At 37.1% G+C, this 16,274-nt stretch overlaps 2 pseudogenes; both read left to right on the forward strand.

The window, feature by feature from the left end:
* The first annotated feature begins 2,133 nt into the window (after positions 1–2,133).
* Positions 2,134–3,077, forward strand: LOC123786330 (olfactory receptor 4F6-like; annotated as a pseudogene).
* A 9,867-nt stretch (positions 3,078–12,944) lies between these two features.
* On the forward strand, positions 12,945–13,882 carry LOC123786328 (olfactory receptor 4F6-like; annotated as a pseudogene).
* The last annotated feature ends 2,392 nt before the right edge of the window (positions 13,883–16,274 follow it).

Here is a 16,274-nt window from a genome sequence, read left to right on the forward strand (position 1 = left end):
TCAGTACCATCCAATTTGCTGCAAATGTTGGGTAATCATTCTTTCTGATGGCTGAGTAATATTCCATTGTATATATGGACCACATCTTCTTAATCCAGTCATCTGTTGAAGGACATCTTGGCTCCTTCCACAATTTAGCTATTGTGGACAATGCTGCTATGAACATTGGGGTGCATATGGCCCTTCTCTTCACTACATCTGTATCTTTGGGGTAAATACCCAGTAGTGCAATTGCTGAGTCATAGGGTAGCTCTATTTTTAACTTTTTCAGGGACCTCCACACTGTTTTCCAAAGTGGCTGTACCAACTTGCATTCCCACCACCAGTGTAAGAGGGTTCCCCTTTCTTCACATCCTCTCCAACATTTGTTGTTTCTTGACTTGTCAATTTTTTCCATTCTAACTGGCATAAGGTGGTATCTCAAGGTGGTTTTGATTTGAATTTCCCTGATGGCTAATGATTTTGAACATTTTTTCATGTGTCTGTTAGCCATTTGTATGTCTTCATTGGAAAAGTGTCTGTTCATATCTTCTGCCCATTTTTTGACCCTTTACCCATTTCTGTCCAACCTCTGCCACCCTTGCATCTGGCAACCACCAGTTTCTTCTCCGTATTTATGAGTCTATATCTATCTTTTCACAATTTTTATTATAAACCCATGGCCAATATAGAAAAATACAAAATATACATGGTCGACCTTTATAATATTAAAATGACCTAAAATGTCATTATCTAGTGATCTTCTTGAGATGTTGATATATATATATGTACATATTTTTGTAGTGTATACTTATAAAGGGCATATCACATAATACTCACTTGTAAACAATTTTGTCACTTATAATTTAGTGAACATGTCAACAAATCTAAATTTGCATCATTTATAATGGCCACACTCATTTGGGTATTAATCTTATCAAATTCCCCTTTCTGCCTATCTTCTCATATCTTATCTCTTTTAAGTGTACTTTTAAATTTTCACTTTAGATTAAATAATAAATGGATCCAAATATGTATTATATATATATATATAATATATATATTATATACATTATATATATTATATATATTATATATTATATATATTATATATATTACATATATTATATACATTATATATTACATATTTTATACATATTACATATATATTACATATATATTTATATATATTACATATATATATTACATTACATATATGTAATATATATATACATCTTCAACCTTTCTACTTATCCATAGTGATAACAGATATTCCCCTTGAAAAAGTTGTAGCAATTTACTCACCTTCAAATTTTACTCACCAGCATTTTAGCTGACCGAAGCTTCAAATACTTGAAGAAAAGTTCTCATAACCTTTAACTTTAATGACTCTCTGCGGTCCTGTAGTTTTTACATGCTCTTAGTATATCGTGATTACACCTAGATTACAAAACCTCTCTCAATACTAGCAAAGTAGGGAGAAGCCCTTTTGCTGAGGCTTTTGACACTCTCTCTTTGGGGTCTGGAGGTTCACTTGACTTAAAGTGTATCATAATTCTCCAAGTGATTCGTTGCAATCACAAGTATTGTAAACTATCAGAGGATTAAGTCTTTTCATTTTATGTAAGCATTCCTCTCAGATTCAACACTCTTTCACTCATTGTCTGGTGACTATTCTATGAGCGATTAATGCCTGAGATTTCACAGGTATGAAGTAAAAGAATAATCAGTACATTCTGCTAGAATATGTGTGTACAAATACAATTAAGTTTGAACATTCAAATTATAGCTGACTATTCATGATGCAAAAGGTGTTTTCTTGAATATAAAGATAAAAGACTAAAGAAGCACAATGAGTTTGGTAAGAGGCTCTGTACCAGGAGGTGTTACTCTTTGTTCTTAATTCCTCCATATTTCCAAATAATGTTGTTTCCTTCTCTCTCTAATCTAACTTTTGATTATCTCCTTTCTCCTATTCATTTATCTTCCTTTCACCCACCCTCTCTGTATGTTTTCCAACGTCACATTTTGGCATTTGCAACATGGTTCCTACAAAAGCATTGATGGGCAAACAACACATCAATGCTCAATACTCATATTTCTCAATTCTTCCTTACTTTCTACCTTTAGAATACTTCAGCATCTTCCCTACTGATTGAGCCAATGGATGCAACAAATGACTCTGTGGTATCTGAATTTGTATTGATTGGACTTTCAAATTCATGGAAGATGCATCATTTTCTCTTTTGGTTCTTCTCTGTGTTCTACATGGGAATTATCCTGGGAAACCTCCTCATTGTGTTCATGGTAATTATGGACTCATTTACACACACTCATGTACTTCTTATTGGCCAACCTCTCTCTACTTGATCTAGGTCTGTTCTCTACCACAGTACCCAAAATGATCTCTGATCTTTTCACTGACTGCAACATCTTTTCTTTTCCAAAATGCATGATACAGATATTTTTTATTCACGTTATGGGTGGAGTTGAGATGGTGCTGCTCATAGCCATGGCATATGACCAGTACACTGCAATCTGTAAGCCTCTCCACTACCTGACCATCATGAGCCCCAAAATGTGTTTCCTTTGTAGTGGCTGCCTGGATAGTGGGGATAATCCATGCTGTCTCTCAGTTTCTTTTTGTCATAAATTTGCCCTTTTGTGGCCTTAATGAAGTAGATAGTTTCTACTGTGATTTTCCTTGGGTCATAAAACTTGCTTGTGTAGACACTTACAAGCTAGAGTTTGTAATCATCGCTAACAGTGGGTTTATATCCATGGCTACCTTCTTCTCTTTAATTACATCCTATATCTTCATTTTGGTCACTGTCTGGAAACATTCTTCAGGGGACTTGTCCAAAGTATTTGTCACATTGTCAGCTCACATCACTGTAGTGATTTTGTTTTTTATGCCATGTATGTTTCTCTATGTGTGGCCCTTCCCTACAACATCACTGGATAAGTACTTGTTCATTGTTGACTTTGCTATCACCCCCGTCTTGAATCCTGCCATCTATACATTACAAAACAAAGATATGAGAGTGGCCAAGAGAAGACTGGGCAAACGGATTGTGGGTCCTAGTGGGATCTCATAAGGAATGGAGCAGATCTACATACAACACGAGGCTCACCAAGAACACTGCAAGTCACATGACTGTCATCGTTACTATGGTAAGAACTACTATTTGGAGAAATAGTTCAACAAAGGTCTACCTGTAGCAATTGATTGTTGAGTCAGAGGTGACTTTATTTTGCTAACCACAGAGACTAAATTGACTTCACCTACTTCCATTATGAAGAGTGATGAGAATAGAAAACTGAGCTGATTCGTAAGAATAAACTTAACATTCAGATATTTTCTGGGTGACATTTTCTGGGACCTGATAATTGTTTTTATTCTAAATTATAAATGAATACCTCAAAAATGATAAATATATCTCATAGTAAACTTATGGATTTAGTAGATAAAATGTGACTTTGAGTAAATCAAAATCAATAAATTATATTTTTTAAATTCCTATTTCAATTTTAGTTTAACTTAGAAAAGAACAAAATCAACTATGTTACTTACATTGAGCCCCAAACACAAACTTGACTTTATCAGCATAGGATGATATTTTAGTTTTGCGTTTAGATTTGAGTGATTATAAGTAGAGATAGAATTTCCTTAACACTATCAATACTTTAGATAAATAGAAACCAGGGCTTTTTGCACTTTTGTCTGCCTTTGTATTATTCTAAAAATGTAGTCTTTCCAATATTCAATCACCTGGTTTATTAAAAAAAAAACACAGAAATTATGGCTGTTCCAAAGAAGAATAATCACCCAAGGATATGTATTTAGAGGCCTTGGATTCCTTGAATATGGTTTCTTGGCCAGATAAAACATCCCCCCAAGAGTTTATATATCTGAGTTTGATAGTCTTGGATAAATGTCAAGCCAAAAATGGTAAGGTATATTCAGTTTGAGTGTTTCTACATTTTTAATAAATACTTTATTAAAGTTACACGTAACATTTTTGTTTATTTGTTTCTACTGCTCTCTAAATAAAATACGCTCAATTAAGGAAACTAACGTATATATTTTTGTCCAGTGTATCCCCAGGAAACTTTCCAATAACATCTCTACTTCCTCCATGTAAATTAATCATTAATACATCTTTTAATGTGGGGCGCCTGGGTGGCTCAGTCAGTTAAGCATCTGCCTTCAGCTCAGGTCATGATCCCAGGGTCCTGGATCCAGCCCTGCATCTGGCTCTCTGCTCAGCAGCAAGCCTGCTTCTCCTTCTCCCTCTGCCTGCTGCTCCCCCTGCTTGTGCATGTGCTTGCATGCTCTCTTTCCTTCTGTCAAATAAATAAATAAAATCGTTTTTTAAAAAAAAAACTTCTTTTAATGCTTTGGTATTCTTAAGTTCTTCTTAACTTGATCATTGCTAACCACTCCCTCTTTCAAATATCTCACTGGGCTTCTGAGAAACTAGTCTCCCACTTTTCCTCCTACTCTTTGGGAATTCCTTCCCAGTAGCAGTTTGCTGAGGTTCTCTCAGTCAGCTCTATCACCAAACTCAGTGTTCCTCAGAATTGCACCTTTGGCCTTTTCTCACTTCATATTCTATCCCTAAGGGACATCCATTCCCTAGGATTTAATTACCATGTAAGCTAAGGGCTTTTATCATTAAGTCGGGCTATTATTTGAGTTCCTACTTCATAAATCTAACTGCCTATACTGACTTGATGATTCAAGGGCATCTCCCACTTAGCAGATCTGAAACTAAACTCATCTCATCTTGAACCTGCTACTCTTTCAGGTCCCTAGTCACAATAAGTAGCACCAATATTTACCCAGTTCCTCAATGTAAAGTCTAGGAGTAATAATGGACTCCTCCTTTCCCAAATCCCTAATATTCATTAAATCTACAAATGCTATTAATTCCAACTTCTAAACAATTCTTAAATATGTCCTCTTGTTCTCTTCCAAATATCACCACTCTTGTCTAAGACTTCATATGTCATTTTTCAAGTAGAATATTAAGTCAGCTGTATGTCTTCCAGCTTCAAATCTTGTTTGCCTTCATTCTCATTATCTACATTCAGAATGAGAGATTTTTTTTTTTGAGAGAGAAACAGAGCATGGATGTGCACACATATGCACAGGGGGGAGGGGAAGAGGGAGAGAAAGAGAGAGAGATTGTCAAGCAGGCTCCACACTCAGCTCAGAGCCCAATGTGCGGCTTGATCGCATGACCCTGAGATCGTGACCTGAGCCAAAATAAAGAGTCCAACACTTAATCGAATGAACTACCCAGGCATCCCAGATTTTTTTGAAATATAAATCTAAACATGTGATCCTCTACTTAAGACCCTTCACATGCTTGCCACTACTCTTAAATTAAAATACAAACTACTTTTCAAGATTTATCAGGCCATCCAAGACCTGGCCCTCAACCTCCCCTCCAGCCTCAGATGACAACATGCTCTTGAGAATTCATTCTTTGAAAGAATGGCCAATTATTCTGTCTGAAACATTTGTCCTTTATGCTTTGCCTATTAACATTTATTCATTCTTTAAATCTCAGTTTCAACATTATTTTATCAAGAAACAATTCCCAGAACCTGAATCCAGGAGAGCTCCTTCCATTGTATATTACTATAACACTCCCCAGTATCACTTCTGTAACATTAGCCATACTCATAATTTCTTATCTGTTTTATGTCTTCCTCATTACATTTTAAATTCCATGTGAGGAGGGGCTGTGTCAATGTTTACTGCTATCACATCAGTACAACAGTATATAAAATCTTCGATGGATATTTATCATTAAATAAATGAACAAAACCAACAGAGTTTAAAAACAGTAGTGTTGAATAATTTATTGATTAGTATCTGGGCTTTCTTCTTAACTTTTATTTTATACATATTTTTAAGATTTATTTATTTTAGAGAGAGAGAGAGAGAGAGGGTGAGCCGGGGGGGTGGCAGAGGGAGAGGAAGAGACTCCTCAAGCAGACTTCCTGTTGAGCACGGAGCCCAACACAGGGCTCCACCTCAGGATCCATGAGATCATGATCTGAGCTGAAATCAAGAGTCAGCCACTTAACTGACTGAGCCATGCAGGCACCCCTCTTAACTTTTGTTTTAGATAATTATAGATTCACATCAAGCTACAACAAATAACACAGAGATTCTACGTACCTTTTATCCACTTTCCCCCATGGGAGAGCCTGTAAAAGTATAGTTCAGTATTACAACCAGAGTATCGATGTTAATACAGTCAAGATGCAGAACATTTGTATCAGCACAAAGTTTCCTTCTGCTGCCCTTTTGTACCCACACCCACTTCAGCCTGCCCCTCCCTTCCCTGATCCCTGGGAACTGCTAACCTGGTCCCCATTTTTATCATCTTGTCATTTCAAGAATGTTATATATATAGAATCATAGAGTAACTTTGGGGGATTGGCTTTTTTCTCTTGGCATAATTCCCTTGGAGATTCTTTTCACCTGTTGAAGGACAACTGGGTTGTTTCCAGTTTGGGGCTACCATGAGTAAAGTAGCTATAAACATTTGAGTACAAGTTTTTGTATGAATGTACATTTTCATTTCTTTGGAATAAATATCCAGGAGTAAAATTGCTAGATCATATCAAACTTGTAGTTTCTGTTTTTTAAGAAACTGCCAAACTGTTTCCCAGAATGGCTGTAACACTTTACCCTCCTACCAGCTATGCAAGACTGACCCAATTTCACTGTATCCTCACCACCACATGGTGTCGTCACTATTTTTTTTTTTTAATTTAGCTATTCTGATAGGTGGGAAGAGATCTCTCATTGTGGCTTTACTCTTCATTTCACTTACAGCTAATGAGGTTGAACATCTTTTTGTGTGCTTATTTGTCATCTGTACATCCTCTTCAGGGAAAAATATCTCTTCACGTCTTTTATACATTTCCTAACCGGATTGGTTTAAATGCTGTGTTCTGGGAATTCTTTATATATTCTGAATACTAGTCCTTTGTCAGATCCATGTTTTGCAAAATGTTCTTCCTCTATGTAATTTGTCTCTTCATCTTCCAAACGGTTTTCCCAGAGTAAAAGTTTTTAATTTTGATGAAGTCCAATTTCTCATCTCAGTGTTGACATCCACTAACTGTTTTTTCATTTAGTTTGAAATCTTTCCAGTTATTGCTCTGACAAATGATTTTTTCATTGCGATTAGGACAATTGCATGTTATGTTATGAGATTCTGAATCTTATTTAAATCTTCTGTTTTAACTCATTGTTAGTAATACCACTCTGGCAGGGGGGAGGGGAGCACAGTCTCACCACTACCAGTGAAGGTAGAAGTCCAGGGGTACACTTGTTACAGACAGCTGGGAGTTCCAGGGCCCCACACAGTCCCCACTGACCCTGCCATGGGGGTGGCCTCACTATCACTGGGCAATAGGGGAAGTCTCAACTCTCTATTAGAATCTCCTCAGACACAACCTCGCAGGGAGAGGAGAAGTGCCTCAATACTGCTGAGTGGGGATAGAAGTCCAGGCTCTCACATGGTCTTCAATAATACCATGGGGGTAGTTTGGGGGCCTTCTTACAAGATGGCAGGGGTGAAAGCCCCAGCCTCCTTACCAGCCTTCTCTGACACCAGCCTGCTGAAGGGAAGATAGAGGGTGCCCTGTTACAGCCCTGTGAGGGTAGCAGTCTAGATGCCCACTGGATCTTTGCTGGTGTAGGTAAACATGGGGCCACAGCTTGTCTGTGCTATTTGGCTGGAAAAGAACAGTTATTGTCTAAAACTTTCCTATCTTGCTACGTTTCCCTTCTCCTGGACCCTGGTTTAGTGAGAACAGGCTTTTATTGGGACTTTTAAAAAACTCCGTCCACCAGCACTTCCTGGTTTCCTCCTTCTTCAACTCTGAGGGAGTGTGTAGTAGGGGAGAGGGGGCTTGCCTTAGAGAGTAGAAACAACTGCTTTCCAGCTGCTCACTGTGGTCCATTGTCCCTTGTTCATTAGGCCTTTCACTGGTGGTCCACTATTGGGACTTCCTCCTGGGAGATGTGGGACTGTGTCTGCTCGCTCTCACCATCAGCCTCTGTGCTGTCAGCCAGCAGGACCTGCACCTGGTACTGTAGCATGTAGCCAGCTGCACATAAAGTGCTCCAGCTCCTCCAGCTCCTCCAGCTCCTCCATCTCCTGGGAGGAGGAGGCTGATACGGCAGAGGTGTTCCTCATCCCTCCAGCTCAGTGACCTGGATTGAGGTCAGGTTCCTGCTCATGCTGCTCTTAGCCCTAGTCCAGCAGTGGGGGAAGGGGGTTGGAAAGGGGAAGGGGAGAGCAGGCCCCAGAGAGCCACCTCCTGCCCCAAGTTCCCTCCCCACTGCCCTATGGGCTTCCTTTTTATATTTGCTTAGTCATAGGATTAAAGTACTTAATCCCCTTTTCTTTCCTTTTTCTCAATTGATTTTCTAAATTTGTTTGTCAATTCTCTGCAGTGAAATCTACTGGTAAGTTTCTTTTTGCTGGCTTCAGCCAGTTTAAATCTTGAGCGAACTTTAGCTGGGGCAGCCTGTAAGTCAGTGGACTCAATCCTCTCTGATACTTTTAGTTCTCATAAGCTCTACATTAACATCCCCTACTCTTCTGTTAGCTCAGCAGCCTTCTCCACTGCCAAGCAAACCCAAGATCCATGCCCCAAGGGATTGCTCTCAAATCACAGTGTGCTCTATGCCTGGCTGGAGAATTTCCTAGGGCTTTATTTCTGCCTAGATTCTCCCTAATTCATCTTAATATGCTATTCTGTCTGGTATCCAGTTGGCCATTTAGGACACAGGCATCTCAGGACAGAAGTGCATTGACATGATAGAATGATTTATGGGGCTGTGGAGTGTTCACTGCATTGCAGTAGCCAGTGGGGCAGGGAGGCAACAAGAGAAATTTTCCTCTAATCTTAGAGTAGTTGTGTTTCTTCCAAACAACTAAATTATTTTACTTCATCATATATATACCAATTCATGTCACTGACCATGCATTCCTATTTATTTTTAAATATTTCTGCCCACATTATTCTTCAGTTTGTATCCTTACACATTTTGGAATGTATATTCTGCAGCTATTCTAGAGAATTATGATTTTCCATTTTCTCAACAAGAAAAAATAAAATACAACTCTAAACAAACACAACTCAAAGATAGAGCCTTGACACTTTGGGACCCCATGATAGACTAGAGATCAGATTCTTTGTATTTACATATCAAATATAGATAAGCCTTACTTCTTTACAGAAATACACTAGGCTTGTTTCAATACCTTGTCACAAGTCTTATGAATGAGTATCTCCCTCAGGTAAATATGCTCTTCTTACAAACACTCCAAATAACCTCCTATATTTTCCTCTTTTGTGTTTGCATCTGTTTTCCACTGATCTCTTCAGAAATTGATCCAATAACGTACAAATTTTAGTTCTATCCAGTCAACTCAGGAAAAATAAAGGTTAAATGCATTCAAGAAGACTTTTATCTTCAACACTCCAAAGTTTGGGACTGCAAGTAAACCTACAGAGGTAAACATTGGCTGTAATTGATAACATGAAAGTGATCTATTTATTCCCCTACTGTCAGTTGTAAGAATTATCTTTACGTATCAGGGATTTTACATCTATTTCAAGTTTGGTACTACAAGTTTAGGTATGTCTGTCCACTCAGGATATGTTTTTACACCCTCATCCCCTCATCTCAGTGCTTCTAAGCACTTCATCCCAAAGATCATGCAACTATATAGGGATATTTTTACACAAACCGACATATTGCCTCAAAATCTTCTCTCTTTCCCTCTGTTGCATTACCAAGCAATTTCTTTTTCATTATTTCTCTCATGGGGAAACCAATGTGACTCAAAGATTTAGTCCCCCAAGAGAAACTAATAATGGGCTCGGTGTTGGCCTTCTCTGAGACAACAATAGGTCACTCTCTTGTGTATCTAATTAGCTTATTTCCCACTTTGAAGAATCATCTATAGCTTTGACTTTGAGGGAAGATTATGTATAGAAAGTAAGACTGAGCTCTCTGAATTTCTATTCTTCCAAAAATGTAAATCCTGTGGCTGAACAGGCAGGTAGGAAAGATGCTTTTTAATTATAAAACTGCACCTATCATGGTTGTGTCCCTCTCTCTCTCTCCCCCTTAATTCTGCTTCAGCATCTGTTTCTTTGTAAAATATTAGTGTCAGAAATACTCTCCTTTTGAAATATTTTTGTCCTTTTACTCTACATCATCACTCTCTTACTCTCAAATTTCAATCACTGCATTGCATTGTCTTATCAAATCGATTCTACATACTGACACATAGACACATACACACACACACAACTTTTGATATGTTCAATTTGTTCCCTTAGTGTGAAAATTTTTCAGATTCATGTGTTTCTGATTTTTGTGGTCTCCAAGTCATTTTAAACTTTTTTTTTTTTCACGGTGTAAAACAGACATCTGGCCTCAGCTATTCCTGCCCTATTTGAGAACCAAATTCTGTTTTAAACAAAAGGAAGGAAGTCTCAATCCTCCACCTCCAGGATTCTGGTGTGGTTCCCTCTCCTTCAGTATTACTTTCCTCCACATTTGAAGGAACCAGCCAATGCCTAGTCTGAGAGGCTATTCTCAGAGTCAGAAATCTTCTGGCCCCGTGCAGGGGATGGTACAGAGGAGCTGGTAGCTATAAGTTCTAAGATGGAATGGTTCAAGGACTAACAGGTTGTGTGAAGAAACAGGAAAGGGGGTTAGCAAGAGAAATTCCCAATGGCAAAAAAAAAAAAAAAAGTCTTTCAGGAAGGTAAGCCAATTTTATTTTAAATGAATAAAAACTGAGGGTTGACAAACCACTTCCAATTAGGTTACAGTGACCCTTTCAAATATAAATACTCAATACACTATTGAGAAAGACCATTGGACTGGAAGTTAGGCTGACTTCTAGTTCTGGCCCTGTGAATGTATTCCTGTGAACACTTTGGCCAGCCATTTACCCTCACGGGGTTGGCCCTCTACCTGTAGAATGAAGTGACTGAATAGGTTCTCTCAAAGTTCTTTCCCACTTCTATACAAATCTATAATTCTGATCATCTTGTTTGTTTAATATGTATCTATATTTCTTATTTAATGATGGGTCTTCTCAGGCTCTGAATGACTGGAAAAGTTTACATCTCCAAGAGGAAGGATAGCAAAATCTATGGGGACTTGACTTCTGCCAAATTCCTGAGAGCTTCACAAAGTCACCAGGGTTTTCTAAAGAGGCAGAGAAACCAAGTGCATCGTCTTTTTCTCTCTCAGATCCTGAGGATTTCCTCATCAGTGACACATGCTAATTCCAGATGTTTGTAATAAAAAGGGCAGAAATTTCTTCACTCATTTAAATACTCACTTTTTATGTATATATAACTGGACTATACCAGGAAATACAAGTTTATGGAGAAGATATTATTAAATCAATTTCTCTATATATTTGTGAGGGCTACTGTTTTGTTTCTTCTATGAACAATTTAGTACCTATTTCTAGGAAATTCATTCATCACATATTTCCTGGGCTTTTTCTATGTGCCAGCCGCTGTTTTAAAAGGCAGGTGATGTAGTGTTAGACAAAGCAGAAAGGGTGCCTATATCAAAAACTTTAATTTTATATTATGAAAATCTATGAATACTAGAATGAGGGTAAGCCAAATAGTACCTGAAGGCAAAACAGATGCTTTTGGTTACTTCCTAATTTTTTTAGAGGTGATTCACCTGCCAGTTCACTGAGGCATCATGTTCAACCACTCTATTCTACCAAACCCTACTGCCACACCCATGATTCACGTGCTTAAAGTCCTGTCTTCATCTCAGTGGTTATTTTCCGTACAGCCTTACTATTACTTTCCATCCTTCCAGTCAAAATATACCTAAAGCAGTGAATGGAAACCCAAGTAAAGTTCTCACCCAGGTGTTTGTAATGTATCGATGTGTGTTGATTTAATCTATGACAGGCACCTAAGCAAAGATGTGCAATGTTCTACCAATGCCTTTTTTTGATCATCGTTTTATCCTCTATTTGACCTTTAGGAATTTATTTCTTCTCTTCACCCTCCTTTTATTTTCTTACACTCCTTCCCATTGATCTTCATTCTTCCCCTTTCTTTATGTGTTCCTTCCTGCCTGTCCTTTACACATGCTACCGACTCTGACTCCACCACATTGAATACACTCAGTTCCATATTTTCCATTGTGACTGTCCACAGTATAATAATTAAAGTTCATAAACAGATTATATTATATGCTATAAATGGAGGTTTAGAGACTTTAGGATTATAGGTTTATGTAGTGTGGGATTTTCCTGTTTACAAAAATTATCATTCAAACTCTAATGCAAACACCATTTCAGCAGTATAAACCTAACAGTAATATATACACATAAAAAACAGACTTCAAATGTGTATTAACTGTTATTATGTTAACTGTTATTTTTCTATACTCATTTCTAATTGCTTATTTTATTATTCTTGATTATATTTTCAAAAGGTTATCTATTTTTTGTTTTTTTTTTAACTTTTTTATATGCTCATATACACTCCTCCAATTTTCTAGGAGTCAATACGTATTATTTTTGGTTTTAATTTTTATTGCTCTATTTAACTTGAATTCCACGAGTTTAATTTTTGCATCCTTTTCTAACTTCTTAAGTTGACTCATTATCCCACGTACTTGAATAAATAAGAGCAATTTAAAGCAATAGATGGCCAATGAGTGCATCTTTGCTCATACTACCAAACCCATGCTCTGGGCTCCCATTATTTTGTAAATAATTTACTATCAATTAAATAAAAGATCTGTCAAAAACCAATTTAAATTATCAACATTTAACACATCCTGTGAAGCACTCCTCAAAGTTAATTCCTTCTCTCATTTCTTTCAGGTCACTTTAGAGTCTTCCCTTCCTTATGATTCAATGGACCAAGGAAATGGCTCTGTGGTAACTGAGTTCATGTTACTGGGACTTGCACAATCCTTGGGAATGCAGGTTTTCCTTTTTCTCTTCTTCTCTTTGTTCTATGTGGGAATTATCTTGGGAAACCTCTTCATTATGTTAACAGTGATTTTTGATTCTCACTTACACTCCCCCATGTATATCCTGCTGGCCAACCTATCACTCATTGACCTGGGTCTTTCATCCACCACAGTTCCTAGGATGATCTCTGATCTTTTCAGTGGTTGAAAAATCATTTCCTTCCATAACTGCATGATACAAATGTTCTTTATTCATGTCATGGGAGGAGTTGAGATGGTATTACTCATAGCCATGGCATATAACAGGTACACAGCCATTTGCAAGCCTGTCCACTATCTAACTACTGTGAATCCTAAAATGTGCATGCTTTTGATAGTGGCTGCTTGGATCATTGGGGTGATTCATGCTGTGTCTCAGTTTGTTTTTGTCATAAATTTACCTTTCTGTGGCCCTAATAATGTGGGGAGCTTTTATTGTGATTTTCCTAGGGTTATTAAACTTGCATGCATGGACACTTACAGACTATAATTTGTGGTCACTGCCAACAGTGGCTTCATATCTATGGGCACCTTCTTTTTCTTAATTGTATCATATATCTTTATTCTGATCACTGTCTGACAACATTCTTCAAAAAATTTATCCAAAGCATTCGTTACTCTGTCAGCTCACATCACTATAGTGGTTTTGTTTTTGACTCCGTGCTTGTTTCTCTATGTGTGACTTTCCCTACCAAGTCAGTGGATAAATTTTTTGCCATTGTGGACTTTGTCATCACTCCTGTATTAAATCCTGACATCTATACTTTAAGGAACAGAGATATGAAGGTGGCAACGAGAAGGTTAAGTCGACAAGTTGTAAGTTCTAGGGAGATGCCATAAGAAATTTCATTGGTAAGAGCACAAGATGAATGTCGTGGACCATCACGACCCTTGTGATCACCATGAACATTATGGATTATGTACAATTCATTATCACCTTTAAAAAACTGAGAACTCTACATAAAAGAGGTATTGAATTAAAGAACTTCACTTTCAAATAGAGCTGCAGTAATTTCTGTTAAGTATGAAAAATAAAGTGTTATATATTCCTACTGACCTATGAAATTAAATCGCAATTTCATCAATGACCACACTCAATTTTCATGTAATTGTTTTATATCTCTATGTAAATACAAACATGTACATATGATTGAGCTTTATCAGTACCTTCATACTGATTATAAGCATCACTAGGAATCAATTAATATTTCTTATGGAAATTATGTGGATCCAATGGATAAAGTATGAGTTTATACAAACCAGCAGCCATTAAAAATCGAGAAAGAAGTATTTCTCATCCTAATTATAGTTTAAGTTAAATAAATAGGCAGGGAACACTATGCTACAACTCTTAAGAATTGTTTTCAGTCTTTGATTGTCAATGTCTACTTTAGAAATAGATTCTACTGTTTTGCCTTATGCAAAATTTCTCTATATTCCATTTTTTTTCAACAGCAAATTTCTGTTGTCCTTGCAGTCTTCCTCAAAGCATTTCTTGATTCACCCTAAAAGAGTATCTACAATTATAAAAGTATTTCAAGGATCTTATTACCTAAAAAAAGGTACCCAACTCAGATCTCACCTTATTTAACGTACCTGTATACATCCAGGGTGCTTAGGACAAAGAAGATGATTGACATCTTTACTTTTACTTTACTTTTCCAAGAACTTGAGAAGTCTGATGGGTCAAAGAGCACAACTGAGAAATCACTTGGAATGTATCCCTATGACTGATTTAAGAAACATTAATTGTGGTGACTCAGCTCAGTTGTAACTGCTGCACTGTAATTAAAGCTGCTCAATAAAATGGTAAATAATATATGAGACTTTCTTACTATTGGTCAAGGTATTTTTTCCCCTATATTTTATCCCAAAGTGATCATAAATGCTATAAGCTATCTTCTTTGTATAATATCTAAAGCATTATTATTGTCTCCTGAATCCATCTGGATTTTAACCTCAGAACATTATCTTACTGGTTTCACTATGATTCTTTTAAAAAGTCACCTTTAACAGAGAGGGGTGCCTGGGTGGCTCAGTTGGTTAAGTTTCTGCCTTTGGCTCAGGTTATGATCCCAGAGTCCTGGAATCTAACCCCATAGCCCCATGTCAGGCTCCCTGCTCAGTGGGGAATCTGCTTCTCCCTCTGTCCCTCCCCCAGCTTGTGCTCTCTCTCTCTTCAAATATATAAATTAAAATTTAAAAGTCTCCTTTAACAGAGAAAGACAAGAACCATATGATTTCACTGATAGGTGACATCTCAAAAACAAAAAACAAATACAAAACAGACTCTTAAACAGAGAAAAAAAAAACTGGTGGTTGCCACATGGCAGATTGTGGGGGGGGGGATAGATAAAGGGGATTCAGAGGTACAAACATCCAGTTATAATATAAATAAATCACAGAGATGAAAAGTACAGCATATGGAATAAAGTCAATAACATTGTAATAGTGTTCTATGGTGACATATGGTGACTAAACTTAGTTGTACTGAGCACTTAGTATACAAAATTGTCAAATCAATGTGTTATACACTTGAAAGGAACAACACATTGTATGTCAATTATACTTCAATATAAAGAGAATTAAGGGAAATATAAATATAAGGAAATAAAGTTTCATTTGCACAGAAAAAAAATCACCTTTAGATTCAGCGAGGTACTAGAAAAACCTAAGGAAGCCAAGAAATTGTGACAACAACCCCTGACTCAAGAAGATCCTGTGTGTATCCTCAAGGGAAAACCTGTGAGACTATATGACTTAGTCTCAGTACTCAAACTTCAGCCTGGCTATTTCCAGATCTCACCCGCCTCTGGTCACTCATAAATGGCTCTTAACCAAGTGACTTCCTAAGGAAGACCAAACAGACACACTTTACTCTCTTGGAAATTTTCTGCTTCAAGACAAAGTGCAAAAAGGAAAATCTGTACTCTTCCATCCTTTGAAAACTGCTGTAGTCTCTTCCACATATGAAGGAGGTAGGTGGAATGATGAAAGTGAAGTATATTAGCAGAACTAACCAAAGTGTAGCATTTTATTAATAAAGTGATGCTTCTATTAGTAAGAACCCATTTGGCAGAATTCAATTGCGTGTGCATTTTCAAGAAAAATGGAAGGATCCAGAGGTCAATTCAAATACTTAGAAAGTTAGTTTCAATATTAACAAGGATTGACCTTTACAACTTAGTATATGTTATACAAGTGTTCTAAGTGTCAAGTCCTTCTGAATCTT

This window comes from Ursus americanus, chromosome 4 (genome assembly GCF_024610735.1).
Source record: "Ursus americanus isolate L20-20 chromosome 4, mUrsAme1.1.p, whole genome shotgun sequence".
Lineage (NCBI taxonomy): Eukaryota > Metazoa > Chordata > Mammalia > Carnivora > Ursidae > Ursus > Ursus americanus.